This window comes from Cibotium barometz, chromosome 43, assembly GCF_041138505.1.
Source record: "Cibotium barometz isolate CiBa-2024 chromosome 43, ASM4113850v1, whole genome shotgun sequence".
NCBI lineage: Eukaryota > Viridiplantae > Streptophyta > Polypodiopsida > Cyatheales > Cibotiaceae > Cibotium > Cibotium barometz.
This window is the reverse complement of record NC_141088.1, coordinates 41,143,842-41,161,542: the sequence shown is the minus strand read 5'-3', so window position 1 is coordinate 41,161,542 and position 17,701 is coordinate 41,143,842.

Sequence of the window (17,701 nt, the reverse complement as noted above, 5' to 3'; positions counted from 1 at the left end):
GAGATTGGGTGTATTTGTAGCCTAGTGCCACTGGACCACATCGAGTTTGGCATTGAGATGTGGTTGAGCACCATTGGAAGGGGCATCTACTAGGATTCAAGGACACAAGGCATGATGGATTGGTGGCCCTAGTGTTATATGTGTACACGACATCAGAAATTTCTTTGAGCCCACATTTTCATAGTCCTCATTTCCCTTGCAATTGTATGCTTTTACTTTGGTATGTTAGTGTACATGGTATTTGAACTGTTCTTTTCAACTTTATTTGATAGTTTCCTCATTCGAGATATTTTTCCTTCCAATATCATTGAGGAGCAACCCATAAGGATCCTAACATGAACATTCTATGCCATACATGCACACATTGGGGATGGTGTATTCTCTGACAATGCCCCTTCTGACCTTGCTAAGTCGAAAGATTTTCTTCTACACCCACAAATATGTAGTCCCAACATAGGTCAATGGGTTTGGTAAGCTTGAAGAGGTCCCCTCTCCTTCCCTCTCTAGTGTTGAATGGCCAATGCCTGAGGTTTGGACTATTGTTGCTCTTAAGATCGGTTGGTCTTAGCTGGGCATGCCCTGTGCATGTGTTTGCCCACATGTTTTGGGCCATTACTTGCACACGAACACCAACAATGTACATGTGCAAGGTGGTAAGCTATAAAGAGATTATCAATTTGCTTGGCCAAGGGTGGGACATTGTGGAGGGGGAGCACCAAGGAGAGAATTTGAGGTGCAATGCAGTGCATTCGAGTGTCTCCTTTCGATTCTTGCGATCTCGTATCACTTTGTCTACTCGTTTCTGTTTACAAGCGGTGGATGAGGAAGAAGGGTGGATGGATAACCTTACAAGCTCAAGAGGAGGTTGTAGAGCCTATATATCTCTCTATAGGCCTACCTAATGTGGGGGTAGAGGTTATCCAAGCAAGCAAGCATTGGAGCCTTTTGAACGTCCATGATGATCACCTATGCATTTTGGGATTTGAGGGAATCAATAATGCTTGCTTCAATGTGCAGGGTAGGAAGGTAAGGATTGTTTGACATTTAAACCTATGTATTTGCTCACCCCTTTTTGGAGTCACTTACTATGTTGGGTGTTTGGATAGGTTGGAATGAAGATGGAAGCAAACACCAAGGTGTCCTCGAATTGGGGGCTAGACGATGTCACCTTAGTTCAAAGAATCTAAGATATGAGTATCCATTAGAACAATTTGGTAATATCCCTCCACCGGAGTTTTATATTAAAAATTATTTTCTGAGATACTACGATATTTAAAATATGTTGTCTGGTTTCTTGAAGAGGTGGTTTTGTCTTTTAAAAAATCAACATTTTTTTTGGATCTAGTGTGAAATGGCCCCACTATCTTGTATAAATGGTACTTTGAAGGCCTTATGTGTCATTTTTCACTCATTCTCAAAAGCACAATCCACCTACACTCTTGAGCTTCAGAGGAAATGGTTGCCTACAAACTTTTCATGCACTTCCACCATGAGAGCAAGTTTTTAGAGGCCACACATTTGCACGCAATGTTCACTCGTGAGATTGATTGGATCTCCACACTTCACCTCCATGAAGAATTATTTGTGGAGTCGTCATCTTACATGGACACCCACATCAAGTCACACTCTTTCTCTTTGGCCACTGATGACAGATTGTGGGTGCCCTCCAACCTCCTAGAGTACATAAACCTCCTAGAGTACAGATTGTGGGTGCCCTCCAACCTCCTAGAGTACATAAACCACAATGATAGGCCCTTCCAAAAGCGGCTCAGAAGATTTGACGCAATGATTATGAAATCTAGACACTTCCTAGAGCTTGACAAGAATAAAGTACGTAAGCTCAACAGAGGTGCCATTGGCCATCGCTTCATATCATGGCTGGCCTGCTTTGTTTTCTTCCTTTCAAAAGGAGAGGAGGAAGAGGAGGTCAAAATGCCACAATTGCGCCTTGGAAGATTCATCCAAGACAAGGAAGAGCCTCAAAGTGCAATGCACACAGGTGTCAATGAAAGCCTCATCGTCGTAAAACAATTCCTAGGAGGTGCGCTGGCGCTTGCAAAAAATCCACGCCGCTTTGAGGCGAGTGGAAGTGGCACCATCATTGAAGATGAAGATGACTCTACCCCCCTTCCTGAGATAGAGATTGACTCTCTATGTCCGATTGTGGTAGGGGGGGAGCTTTTCATTTTTTTGAATGACATTGAAAAGTCATGTGGCCTCCACATGGATGAGTGCTTGCATGCTCAAGGTGAAGGTGGAGTTCCCATTCGATTACTCCAACACAAGAAACATGGAGAAGAACCTCCTCCCACTCACAGACTCTGTGGAGGAGACAGTGGTGATTTCTCTAGAGGCAGCCAGGAATGCAAAGCAGCTAAATGTCACCGAGGAGGAGTTCCAAGCAGCACAACAAAGTGTATCCCGTGCAATTGTGCCTTGGACACCAACTCCAACACATAATATTAACGAATCCAATTCCAACATTGACTTAGAAATAAAGGCTGATGTAGCTGAAGATGATAAGCAAGAGAGGGTGCTAGAGATGGACAATTTTTCTATACGAGGTGGGGGAGCACGATCTACTATAGGTCCATATCCGGATCTTGCCCACTACATCGGACACCTCCCACCCAACGACTTTGTGATTATTTGCAAAGAATTTACACTGGATGCTAGCTTCCCCCTTTTTGCATTGATGAAGACCTTCTCAAAGCAACTCTCTGTGTGGCCACTATGCCGATCGGTCAGTTTTGTAATGCTAGTTAGAAATTCGTTAGTGATGACCACTTTTGGGAGCGGATACAGAGGTAAGGTGCTGGTCCAATTAGGAATTGCCGAGTTGCTTGGCCATGACTCACCTCAAGAAATTGCCATTGCCATTCTAACCACAGGGCAAGCTCCCCGTAGCTAAGAAGCACCAAACCTCACTGGAAAAAAATATTCCCAAATCCCATAAGTAACTTTTTATATCAATACAATGCAGAATGATGCTTTTTAAGTACATGTGTTTGATTTGTAATGTGAAAATATTTGCCATTTAATTTTAGTTGGTTTTCAAGTGAAATAAACGTGTTTTTCCTTAACGACATGAACCGAAATAAATGTTCAAATTTAAAGGAAAAAACTACCAAAAAAAATTTAGAAGGGCCAAAGGGGTGCAAAAATGGCCTGCACGAGGCCCCCATACATAACTTTTTCACACCCCTCTGGCCATCACGATTTTGAAGGCTTTATGCCCTCCACTAGAATGAGAATAACTTCTTTAGCCCCCAATTAATCGTATAAAATGGTGTGTCTTCAATTTTAGGGAAAAAATTTTAGAAGGGCCAGAGGGGCAAAAATGGTCTGCACGAGGCCCCCGTATATACTTTTTTGCACCCCTCTGACCATCACAATTTTTAAGGCTTTACGCCCTCCACTAGATTGAGAATAACTTCTTTAGCCCTTAATTAATCATATAAAATGATGTGTCTTCAAATTTTAGGAAAAAAACTACAAAATATTTTAGAAGGGCCAGAGGGGTACGAAAATGGCCTATATGAGGCCCCCGTACACATCATTTTCTCACCCCTTTGGCCATCACGATTTAGATAGCTTTACGCCCTCCACTAGAATGAGAATAACTTCTTTATACCCTAATTAATCATATAAAATGGCGTGTCTTTGAATTTAGGAAAAAACTACCAAAAATTTAGAAGGGTCAGAGGGGTGCAAAAATGACCTGCACGAGGCCCTCGTACAAAACATTTTCGCACCCCTCTGGCCATCACAATTTTGATAGCTTTACACCCTCCACTAGAATGAGAATAACTTATTTAGTCCCTAATTAACCACAAAAAATGGTGGAAATTTAAAAAATAACTTTGGTTTAGTAATCAGTGAGCATGCAAAAAGATATTGAGAACCATGTGAAGATGTACAAGGCCATCCCTTTTGATCTCTAATTTATCTTAATTTGACAAAGGAAATCAAAAATGACATGCATTCTAATTTTGAAGGTTTAAAATCAATTATGTCTTGTATTTACATCATCTTCCTTCCCTTGCATTCTTCACTTTGGGAAAAGAGCATTTAAGGAGACCAACTTCATAATGTATTGGGTTGCCTAGAGAGCATCTTAATTCCATGATATTTCCATCCTAATGAAAATTTTGATCTATGGCCGATATTAAGGGATTTGAGTTTTAATATTCATAAACACTTTCCAATTTAAGGAAAAATTTACAAAAAAAAAATTTAGGAGGGCCAGAGGGGTGCGAAAATGGCCTGTACGAGGCCCCCATACATAGCACTTTTGCACCTTTCTGGCCATCACAAAAATGGCTTGTACGAGGCTCTCGTACTACACAGCATTTTCCCACCCCATGGCGTTCATGATGATACATCTTACAATTAAAACTCATGTGGGCTAGAAGGGTGCAAAAATGGCCATTGCACCGGCCAGGAGGGGACTTTTTCGTACCCTTCTGGCCATTTATTGGAAACATGATGGAAGATATATTACATGATTAAATCAATTAGACAATGAAATAGACAATCAAATATGCAAGAGGAAGATATAAAACACATCAAAAATTCATTAATATGAAAAGTTGAGATACATTGAAAATTGAGATACATCATTTTTTATTTCCCTTTTCTCCACAAATACGATGGGCCAACTGCATATCCTTTACCATTATGGTGACCCAGTTTGCATGGATGGCGCACAAGTTTGTTCTCAAATAAATTAATGAGATATGCTTCAAGGGTTTTCTCTGCAAGGCCTCCAAGGCAACCGATTGCATTCGACATTTCATCTTGTATTCCCATAAAATTTCTTTGCACGTTCATTAGAAAGGTGCCCTCCAGATGAGAAGCTCCATGGACTTCTAGTAGTGCCATATCTCTTGGAAAGCCATGTACCCTGAGCGTCTCACGTAAGTGGAAGACGATCGGCGGGACGTGGTTGTAGGGGACGTGGTTGTAGGGGACGATCGGCGGGACGTGGTTGTAGGGGACGAGGCCTGTAATACGTCGACTTCCTTCTGTTTCTTTTTGGGGCCTAAGCTTGTTCCTCTTGCTCCCCTTGCTACTATTGTTGTTGCTCTTGTTGTTGCTCTTGCTCCTGCTGTTCCTCTTGCTCCCCTTTCTGCTCTTGATGTTGCATGTTTATGCATGGCAAGGTCTTTCCCCCTATGGCTAGGTGGTTGGGATTCTCCATGTGTGCCCATGTAGGCTCCCCGGAGTCGGTGTCAGTTTTTGTTGCACTGTTATCTTGCTTGCCTTTCGTAATCCACTAGCTTTATCTCTTTGTTTGGTCGAGATGAGCTGGCTTGCTATGTTAATTTCTTCTTGAGTTTGTGGTTGTAATGCTCCAAATTCTTATTTGTGTTGTCCCTCAATCAGGCGTGTCATTCTTCGCTCATCTTCTTCACTGTTTGCTTTGTCCGTGCCATGGTGAGGATAAATGAGGGTAAGATTGGGCAAAAATAGAGGTCAATCTTTATTTATATACAAGAAAATGCCATCATTGCAATAACCCTTAAAAAAACCCTAATTTTAAGAGGTCACTCACGCGTGCAAACAAATTGTACGCATGCTAAATGTTGAGATGTCAAGCTCAACACGAGCTGACACTCATGAGGCACCTGCATGACCGTTCGACATTTATATCACTAGCGGGTTTGGTAGCTGGCATCAACATATCTTTGCCAAAGATTCTACAACTGGACTACACTGACTAGTCCACATCTACTCACTCCTCTTAGCGTGTTCACATTATGGACCACTTGTATATACTCTATTATGTGTGTTAGTCACTTTATCTTTGTTTTGTAGACCTCTTTTGTTGTGTGAAGAAGAAGAAGAATTTTGAGCCTCTCACCTTGTGTGCTCTCTTCTAGGTTTGTGTGAGTGTGTATGTGTGCTTGCAAGAGCTCAAGCTCTCTTCTCCCCTACATCTTTTCATGGTATCCGAGCCTGGTTCATGCTAAGGGCTGAGCAGTAAGCAAGAGAAGCACAAGAAGCGATACGAGGGTAAGAGCTTCATCTACTCTTCCCCCTTTTTGTTCGCTCTACTACACCCTTGTCGGGAGCTCTTTGGGAGGCACTAGCAAATAAACTCCGATTGAGGAGATTTCTTCCCGAGAGGAAAGCTGCAAGAAAACGTGTTTCGGGTGCGTTTGGACCTCCATTTTTTAATTCGCAGGCGTGCACAAGCACTGTGGGTAAGTTTCGATTCTCTACAGAGCTCTATTTTTGGAACTACAGGAAGGATGATTTGTTGTGCAGACACTGTGTGTACTACTATACAAAGAGGTCTCAAAGTTGCCATTGGGTGTACGTATGCAAAGTAAGGTCACTATGCAGCAGGTAGAGGATGAGGTAGAGGTCATGGATGTGGCCAAGGTGGTGGCGGAATAGGTAATCAGAATTATGGTCAGCAAACAGCAACAGTCACAGGATTCACAACAACAACATACAGGTGGAAGAGGCCAGTTTTGAGGCAAGGGGAGTCAATGAGGACGTGGTAATTGGCAAAGGAAGCATAATGATACACGAGGCTATTTTTACTGTGGTAAGCCTGGGCATGTGTAGGCAAATTGCTATAAGAAGCAGAGTGATGTGGAAAATGGAAACGTGCAGCAAAACAACTATGCATTCTCTAGAAGAAATAATGATGATAATGAGAAGTTGATTGTTATGCAACATGTGGTGAATGCTGTGTCTAGAAATGATGTAGCAGCATGTAAGGATGATGCATGGTATGTTGATTCAAGTGCTTCGAACCACATGACAAGTCATGGTGAGTGGTTCAAGAAAATAAAGAATCTTGAAAGACCAGGTTTTGCTGAAACATGGGATGACACTACTCATCCGATTGCCCATGTTGGAAATGTGCCATTGTCTATGCAAGATGATAAGTGAAGTACCTTGCAGATGTACTTCATGTTCCGAACATTACAAAGAATCTAGTTTCTATTGGCCAAATGATTGAGCAGGGTTTGCAGGTTTGGTTTAACCTTGATTGGATGTTATGTAGAAGACTTCAAAGATAAGTGCAAGTTGGTTGCAAAAGGCAACAGAGTGGGCAGAATGTTTACATTGAATGTGAATATGCCTGAAGTGAGTTGGGCATGTCAATGTGAGTTGGGCATGTCAATGTGCAAAGAATGAAGTCTATGCAGACTAAACAAATTGTGATAGGGATGCCTAAGTTTAAAGTTGAAGGTATGCAGAAAGTTTGTGAAGCATGTAAATTTGGAAAGCAAACAAAACATGTATTTCCACATGATAGAAATGTGAGTAGGAATGTGCTAGATGTTGTGCATTCACATGTATGGGGTCCTGCAAAGACTATGTGTATGGGTGTCTGCAGGTACTATGTAACATTCATTGATGACCACACGAGGAAAGTGTGGCTGTACTTCATGAAGGAGAAGAGCAAAGTGTTCACTCACTTTAAAATTTTAAAGTTATGGCCTGAAAAACAGACAAGAAAGCATGTGAAGTACCTTAGGTCAGATGGAGTGGGAGAATACTTCTCCACCAATGAGTTCTCTCAGTTCTTGTGAAAGAATGGTATTCAGAGACAATTTACATGTAGATACACTTCGTAGCAAAATGGATTTGCTGAACAAAAAACAGGCACATTGTAGAGATAGCATGTGCATTGATGGGGCTCAGAAGAATATGTCACATAGCTATTGGGTTGAGGTTGTGTCTATAGTAGTTTATATCATGAACAGGAAACCTACTGCAGCCATACATGATGTAACGCCAAAGGAGAAGTTTACTGGCAAGAAACCTGATTTGTCTCACTTGAAAGTTTTTGGATGTATTGCATATGTGCATGTGCAAGATGAGTTATGTACCAAGCTAGATCCAAAAGTAGAAAAATGTGTGTTTATTGGGTATTCCCTTGAGAAAAAGGGATATAGATGTTATAATCCTGCTATACGTGAATCGAGGGTAAGTACGGATGTTGTATTTGATGAGATGAGTAGCTGGTATGCTACTCAAAAAGGATGTTGTTGGGACTGATGTAAGTGGAAGTGTGATTGCACAGAATGCAAGTCAGCAATCACAGTAATTTAGTGGACCAAGAGAGTCCTCATTGAGCGGTTCTATTGATAGAGCATGGAGTGGCAGGCTGCATCATAATACCAGTCCTGAAATTGTAGTTGGTACATCACATAAAGGCAAAGAGAAAGTGGTTGAGCCCCTTGGTATGCTTGACATTTCTGCATGGCATTCTCTTGTTGATGGAGATTCTAGTGGCTTGGAGATGAGCCTTGATGAGAATCTTGGGATTCCAACAATGAGGACACCTATTGTGAAGAAGGCTATGGAAGCCATGAATGCAAAGTTACGAAGATCTGGAAGAATCAAAAATCCTATGCAGAGGTTGACTTATGATGGTTATGTGGCACATCACTATGCGTATATGGCAAAGGTTGTGCAGGTTGTAGAACCCACATGTTTTGATGAGGCTATTGGAAATTTGTGTTGGGATAAAGCTATGGATGAGGAGATGGATGCATTGTAAGGAAATGAGACTTGGGATTTGGTGCCATTTCTTGAAGGCAAGAAAGCTATTGGTTGTAAGTGGGTGTATAAGGTGAAACATAACTGTTGAGATATTGAGCTCAACTAGTGCTATGATGGACATTGATGACCCGCCTGGGTGATAGCTTTTGCATCTACACCACTGGCATGGTTGGTGAGATTATGGGTGATATGCAGCCAGAGGGATGACAGGTGATGGGTGAGCTGTATTTGCACCTTGAGTGCAACCCAACATATACTTTATTGTCTTTAGATCCCTACCAATATGCCAATCAACATCAAAGATCCCTAAACCATCAACATCCAACTTCTCATCCCTTATTTAAGACTTTATCACATCACTAACCCAAGGCAACCTCTCAAAGACCGATGATAGCACCTCGTGTGTCTCCTTGGGAACCTCAAATGCTCATAACCACCATATATCTTTCTCTGATGAAACACTAAATGATGGTTTAGTGTGTGAAATATTGTCATGCCCTTGCTCTTGAAAATCAATTGTGCTCTCTCCCTTATCATCGCACCCTTCAACAGTGATAGTAGAGCAGATGGAGACTTAAAGGCTGCTGCCATAGCGTGGTTCATGAGTGTGACACTCATTCTCTCTAGCCTTCTTCCCTTCACAATTTGGCACTCGTCCAACTTCAGCACAAAGGAGACCTTGTGAAAGATCCCTGCCCCCTCTGCGCAACAAATTTGGGGTTTCTAGTAGCAGAAGTAGCACTTCTTGCATAGGGCAGAGCCTCTCACTTGGGGCCTCACCCCCACGGATATCCGAACAAGAGACTAATCCCTCGATTCTTCCAAAACCAAACCCAGAAAAAATTCCCTCACCTAGAAAGCACGGGCGATTCCTCCATGGATATTCTTATTCTAACGTAGTCAAGAGCCTTAACTAGCCCAATTGATCCAACCGAACCTATAATTCATATGGTCAGATCAAGGAGAAAACTTGCAATTGGATCATAGAGATCAACGTTTTTTTCCTCATCGAGAGGCACGGCCATTGATTCTTTTCCATAGAAGAAGGACTATCTGGGATTTACTTCATCTATCGTACCATAACAGAATTGAGTCTCATTTTAGGGATCCATCAGTCCAGCCTAACCCCATCCAATCCCATGGGTTAGCCAACCGCCCAACCATTGTAGTGATAGGATCCATTTAGGAATATGGTTATGTTTTGTCCTGGGTACTAGGGAAAAGAGTTTCCAGGCCCCCTAGCCGACGCTTCAAGAAAAGTTCAAGATAGTCACACCACTTACACACCCAATATGAAATTGCCTTTTTCACAGATTCAGTTATCTTTAAAACAATCTTTTAATGAAACCATAGTTCACTGATCATAATCTCCAAAATATCTGGTTGAATTCTAATTTCCAATCATTCCTTCATTGGTGTACCTATGGCGTCATTGGCAAAACCAGAACGCTCACCACCTGTCCACTCAGGGGCCTTTTCAATAGTTCCTAGCTCATAATACCTGGAAATATATTCACTTATAAAAATCCAGATAGACTCTCCGTTGAAGATCAGCAAGATCAACCAACAGATCCATATAAAAGGACCATGGACTCATCCGTTTTGAGGACCAGCAAGGTCAATCAACCAGATCCATGCTCGAGTTCAGAAAACAACTCTAACTTCTTGTTCAATTTTCTTCCTCGACGCACACATGGGTATCTTTGGCGACCCAGAGTCCGAACACCGTATGGTCAACACCCTCTAGGATCCTTCACAGGTCACCTAGCGCTTCACTCATAGGCCGCTTCCTTGGTCCCTCATCCACCGTACCGGAAGCTCACCATTTAAATCAAACCAAGACTGTCAAGACCTTGGCCGACCTTGCTATAGGAGACGTCCTCCATTGACTCTCTGTCAGGTGTTGCAACTTTATCACTTAGGTCTCCATGACCTCATTCATCACAAGACGGTCAAAATGCTTTCTTAGCATTCTTGACATAAAACAATCATTTAAAAACAGGACATAAATATAGTTTCTATAATGAACTCTCTTCTTTCCACATTGTTTCACATCAATCTAATCAATGTCAATCATATGTATTCCCATCGTCCTTCATCCATTCTCATCTAATCACATCATATTCCATGTCATCACATTTAAAAACAAGACATAAATATAGTTTCTATGATGAACTCTCTTCTTTCCACATTGTTTCACATCAATCTAATCAACGTCAATCATATGTATTCCCATCGTCCTTCATCCATTCTCATCTAATCACATCATATTCCATGTCATCACATTTATCCATATTTTTTCTTATCACATCTCATCCATTCGCATCTACCCATGTCCACATCTCATCACTTACATTCATTCACATCTCATCCATTCATATCTACCCCGATCCACATCACATCACATATCATCCATTCACATCTATCCCGATTCACATCACATTCACATCCATCACATCACATTCATCACATTCATTTATATCACATCCATTCACATCACATCACATCAAATCCATCACATCACATCCATTCACATTCATCACATCCATTCACATCCATCACATCACATCCATTCACATTCATCACATTCATTTATATCACATCCATCACATTCATTTATAATATCACATCCATTCATATCCATCATATTCATTCTCATCACAATCCCATCACATACATTCTATCCACATCACATCACATCCATTCACATCCATCACATCACATCCATTCACATCCATCACATCACATCCATTCACATTCATCACATTCATTTATATCACATCCATTCACATCACATCCATTCACATTCATCACATTCATTTATATCACATCCATCACATTCATTTATATCACATCCATTCACATCCATTCACATCCATTCATATCCATCATATTCATTCTCATCACAATTCCATCACATACATTCTATCCACATTACATCACATCCACATCTATCCACATCATATGTCATTCATACACATCCCATCTCATTCATTCACATCTATCCAATCATTCACATGCACGACTATTCACATCCATCCATTCATTCACATTCACAACCGTCACTTCACATCTCATCACATTCACATCCACATCCCTTTACATCACATCACACCCACATCCCTTCAAGATGGTAGCAGATGGAGACTTAAAGGATGCCACCATAGCGTGGTTCATGAGTGTGACACTCATTCTCTCTAGCCTTCTTCCCTACATAATCTGGCTTCAGCACAAAGGAGACCTTGTGAAAGGTCCCAGCGCAACGAATTCAGGGTTGCTAGCAGCAAAAGTAGCACTTCTTGCATAGGGCAGAGCCTCCCACTCGGGGCCTCGCCCATGGATATGCAGACAAGAGACTAATCCCTCCGTTCTTCCAAAACTGAACCGAAAAAAACTTCCCTTGCCCAGAAAGCACGGGTGATTCCTCCATGGATATTTTTATTCTAACGTAGTCAAGAGCCTTAACTAACCCAGCTGATCCGATCGAGCCTACTTCATCTATCGTACCATAACAGAATTGAGTCTCATTTTAGGGATCCATCAGTCTAGCCTAACCCCATCCAATCCCATGGGTTAGCCAACCGCCCAACCACTCTAGTGATAGGATCCATTTAGGAATTTGGTTATGTTTTGTCTCGAGTACTAGGGGAAAAGAGTTCCCAGGCCCCCTAGCCGGCGCTTCAACAAGCAAAGTTCAAGATAGTCACACCACTTACACACCCAATATGAAATTGCCTTTTACACAGATTCAGCTATCTTTAAAACAATCTTTTAATGAAACCATAGTATCACTGATCATAATCCTCTAAAATATCCGTTTGAATTCTAATTTCCAATCATTCCTTCATCGGTGTATCTGTGGCATCATTGGAAACCAAAACTCTCACCATCGACTCAGGGGCCTTTTCAATAGTTCCTAGCTCATTGTACCTGGAAATATATTCGCTTATAAAAATCCAGATGGACTCTCCCTTGAAGATTAACAAGATCAACCAATAGATTTATATAAAAGAGCCATGGACTCATCCGTTTTGAGGACCAACAAGGTCAATCAACCAGATCCATGCTCGAGTTGAGAAAACAACTCTAACACCTTGTTCTTTTTTCTTCCTCAATGCACGTGTGGGTATCTTTGGCGACCTAGAGCCCGAGCACCGTATGGTCAGCACCCTCTAGGATCCTCGCAAGTCACCTAGCGCTTCACTCATGGGCCGCTTCCTTGGTCCCTCATCCACCGTCCGGAAGCTCACCATTTAAATCGAACCGAGGCTAGTCAAGACCTCGGCCACCTTGCTACGCGAGACGTCCTCCATTGACTCTGCGTCAGCTCTTGCAACTTTATCACTTAGGTCTCCCCACGACCTCATTCACAAGGATGGTCAAAATGCTTCCCCAGCATTCTTGACATAAAATAATCATTTAAAAACAAGTCATAAATACAGTTTCTATAACGAACTCTCTTCTTTCCACATTGTTTCACATCAATCTACATTTCTTAATCCACGTCCAATCATATGTATTTCCATCGTCCTTCATCCATTCTCATCTAATCACATCATATTCCATTCTCATCTAATCACATCATATTCCATTCTCATCTAATCACATCATATTCCATCTCATCACATCTATCCACATTTTTCCTTATCACATCTCATCCATTCGCATCTACCCATGTCCACATCTCATCACATTACATTCATTCACATCTCATCCATTCATATCTACCCCGATCCACATCACATCACATCCATTTCACTTCACATCTCATCCATTCACATCTATCCCGATTCACATCACATCACATCACATCTCATCCATTCACATCTATCCCGATTCACATCACATCTATCCCGATTCACATCACATCCATTCACATTCACCACATTCATTTATATCACATCCATTCACACACATCCATCACATCACATCCATTCATATCCATCATATTCATTCTCATCACAATCCCATCACATACATTCTATCCACATTACATCACATCCACATCTATCCACATCATATCTCATTCATACACATCCTATCTCATTCATCCACATCCATCCAGTCATTCACATGTATGACTATTCACATTCATCCATTCATTCACATTCACACCTATCACTTCACATCTCATCACATTCACATCCACATCCCTTTACATCACATCACACCCACATCCCTTTACATCCACATCACATCCATTCACATCCACATCCCCTTTACATCACATCGTGCATCTCATTCCACATCCGCATCCACATTCATTTACATTACATCACATCTTATCGCATCCACATCCACATCCATTTACATCACATCACATCTTATCACATCCACATCCACATCCACATCCATATCCATTTACATTACATCACATCCACATCCATTTACATCACATCACATCCACATCCACATCCATTTACATCACATCGCATCCTATCACATCCACATCCAAATCCATTTACATCACATCACATCACATCATATCTCATCCACATCCACATCCATTTACATCACATCACATCCTTTCACATAACCTCACATCTCATTCTCATCTCATCATTCACATCCACATTCATTTACATCACATTCGTTCACATACACATCCACATCCATTTACTTTACATCTCATCCTTTCACATAACCTCTCATCTCATCATTCACATCCACATCCATGTACTTCACATCTCATCCACATTCATTTACATCACACCACATCCTATCACATCCTATTCACATCTTATCACATCTTATCACATCCTATCACATCTCATTCCCATTTTAGTAGCTTTTTCTACTTCGATACCGTGACGATGGGACTTTTTCTAAATTTCTGCCAATTGCTTGGCCGCCTAGGTAAAGGTTCTTTTTCTCAACTGATATTTTCATATTCTTTCTTAATTTTCTCAAGTGAAATATATTCAATATTCTTCTTTTTGAGTAAAAGATTCATGGGATTTACAAAAATCAATTCTACCCATATTTCTCAATAATGCTCAAAATTCCACTTTTGATAAATACTCATAATTTCCTCTTTTTTCCATTTAATTTCTTGGATCTCAAATATCATGAGAATTCCTCTTTTCACATTTAATTGATTGAATTCTAAATGTCATGGGAATTCCTCTTTTATCATCAAATAAATGTATCTAAAATTCCTCTTTTCTTTACTAAAAATATCCATTAATTCAAAATGCTAAGAATTCTACTTTTACTATTTAAATGATTGAGTTCCAAATGTCATGGAAATTCCTCTTTTATCATTCAAATATTTCTCATGCATAAAATAAATTTATCTAAAATTTCTCTTTCAATTTTAATAAAAATATCCATTAATTCAATATGCTAAGAATTCCACTTTTTCCATTTAAATGATTGAATTCCAAATGTCATGGGAATTCCTCTTTTATCATTTAAATAAAATTAACATAATTTTCTCTTTTCTTAATTATTTAATTATGCATAAACCTTAAAAATTAGTTTTCCATTGAATGTGATGAAAATTATTCTTTGAGCACAGGATGACCAATCCTAGAATATGATAGGAAGTCCTCTTTTCACGTTATGAATAAGAATGAATTATGTATCAATTTCTTAAAAATTTTGCCATAGCTCCTGCTATTACTGATAATTTTTAATATTTTTGAAAAGAATAAACTTAGTAATACAATTATGATAGTATAACTATCTTCTAAACTTAAATCCACTTTATGGATTTAAATGATAATATTATCATAATTTTAGAAGCATAAAAGTATAAAAAGCCACTTTCTTAACCTCTAGCATCACAAGCCTAGAGTTTGATTTGTGAATTGAGAATTTATCAATGAGAAGCATCATTTGAATAGAGAATTGGTCATAGGAATGACCATTCTTTTGGGGAGAGAGAGATAAACATAAAAAGCATCCTAATTAAGCATAAATGTAAAATTTTATTAATTATTGATTATAACTCTTAAGAAAAGCTTGATTTACATTATAAGCACTTAATTTAGAAACTTCTCAAGCTTGAGAGGGGTTGAGAAGTGAAAACATTGAGATTAATAGAGAAAAACCATAAAATTACAGTTTACCTCTTGTTTTTGCTTGCTTCTCTATCTTAGAAGAAGCCCCCAACCAATCAACTGGTTAGTGTGTTGAGAGGAAAGCTCCAAGGAAGGTTGAAGAGAGAGAGAAGCTCCAATCTCTCCAAAATGTAGAGGATTTTTAAAGGATAATAGAAAATATCATTATTTTAATGTAATACTGGCATGGTATAGTTCACAGATGAGAATACAAAACAATGAGGATCTATTTATAGGTGAGGGAGGCCATTAACTAAGTCCAACTAAGTTCTAGAATTTTTCAACTTCAGTTTGGCTGAATTTGGACAAGATTTGGACCAGTTTAGCTCCCTTTTTGATTTGGTTTGATCAAGGAGAGAGGAGAGATAAAAATATCTTAATATTTTTTATTTAAAAACTCATTCACATGTGTGAAATAGGTGCCTCCTTAAAGTACCCCCCCTCTTTATTACCAAGGTGTCAAAAATGTATCATTATACCAAAATATCTCATTTTTTTAGTAATATCTCATAGTTTTAACTAATAAGCCTTGTACTCAGTCAACTCTTCATCTTATGTGAGCATTTACTCATTTTTGGGTATTTTCTTTTATTCTTTGGATTTCTCTCATCCCCACACTTGGATTAATCCAATTGGTCCATAGGAACCTTAATTGGACCATAATCTAAAAATTTCTGAAAATCTTGACCCTTAGGCTAAGGTCCTTTATACACATTTTCAATTAATTCCAAATGCACATTGGAAAGTTCTTTTTGAAATTCTGTTTTAGGGGAAACCATTTTAGACACTAGGAGGATTTTTTTATCCAAAAATATCTCAATTTTAGATTACCTCTCCAGGTCAAAACAGGGTAAAACAAGATCTTTCTTTTATTCCAAAGAGGGGAATAATTACAAGAACAAAAGAGGGAGTTTCTTACTCCTTCACACCTCAAAAGCTGGAGGGAGGAATCTTACATCTTACCCCACTTAAAAAACACGAGATGTCCTCATCTCGCAAGCTGGAGGACAACTCTTTCCCTTAAGATCCAACTGATTCTCGGGTTCCTTATAGTCTGGTCAACCCAACAGAATCCTGGGATAAAGATCCCTTCTACAAGAAGAACATATAGAACTCATTATTAGATAACAGTTCATTCAGAATATATCATTCATATCCTTAACACAATAATGGTCCATTAGACCGAAAATTCCATCTGAACATTCCTCCATGGAAATTTCAGTTATGCAAGTTTTTAATTTGTCATCCCTTAACTTGATCCACTAGGTCAAGTGTTGACAACACCAATCTGTCAGCATAATCCACTAATCTCATAGTGATTTACTGAAGTCATTATCGCCATTCCAGTTATTAACATCATTACTGGGATTCGTCCCATTCATCCTCATTGTGGTTTTGTTCAACTTATCTTCTTTCAACTAGAATTCAGGAATCATTATCTTTCAATCACAAAATCCAAATCAACTCATCAATTCTCAACTAGAATTTTAAAAGCATATCAACCAGCATTCGAATTCATCATCTGGATAGCATTTTTTCTTATAATTTCAAGGTCTTAGATTTACTCGTATATACTCCCAGTAAAAGAGCTACAGTTATACCCTCGATATATATGGGTAGTCATGGTCCTTGAAATTATAAGGTGAATACCATCATGTCTAGGCCTCAAGCAAGTGAGGGATTTCATACAATTGCGGTACTTTCATCTGAAGACCCAATTACCTATTTATGAATCTTCATTCTCAATATTAATTTGTATGAATTTCATCACACAATTACAATCTTTCATTGCTACTTCATAAATTTTTGACATTTATGGCTTCTCGGTTGATCCATTTTAGCCAATTCGCTCTGATACCAGCTGAAAGATCCCTACCCCCTTCGCGCAACAAATTCGGGGTGTTGCTAGCAGTAGAAGTAGCACTTCTTACGCAGGGCAAAGCCTCTCACTTGAGGCCTCGCCCATAGATATCCGGACAAGAGACTAATCCCTCGATTCTTCCAAAACTAAACCCACAAAAACTTCCTTCGCCTAGAAAGCATGGGCAATTCCACCATGGATATTTTTATTCTAACGTAGTCAAGAGACTTAACCAACCCAATTG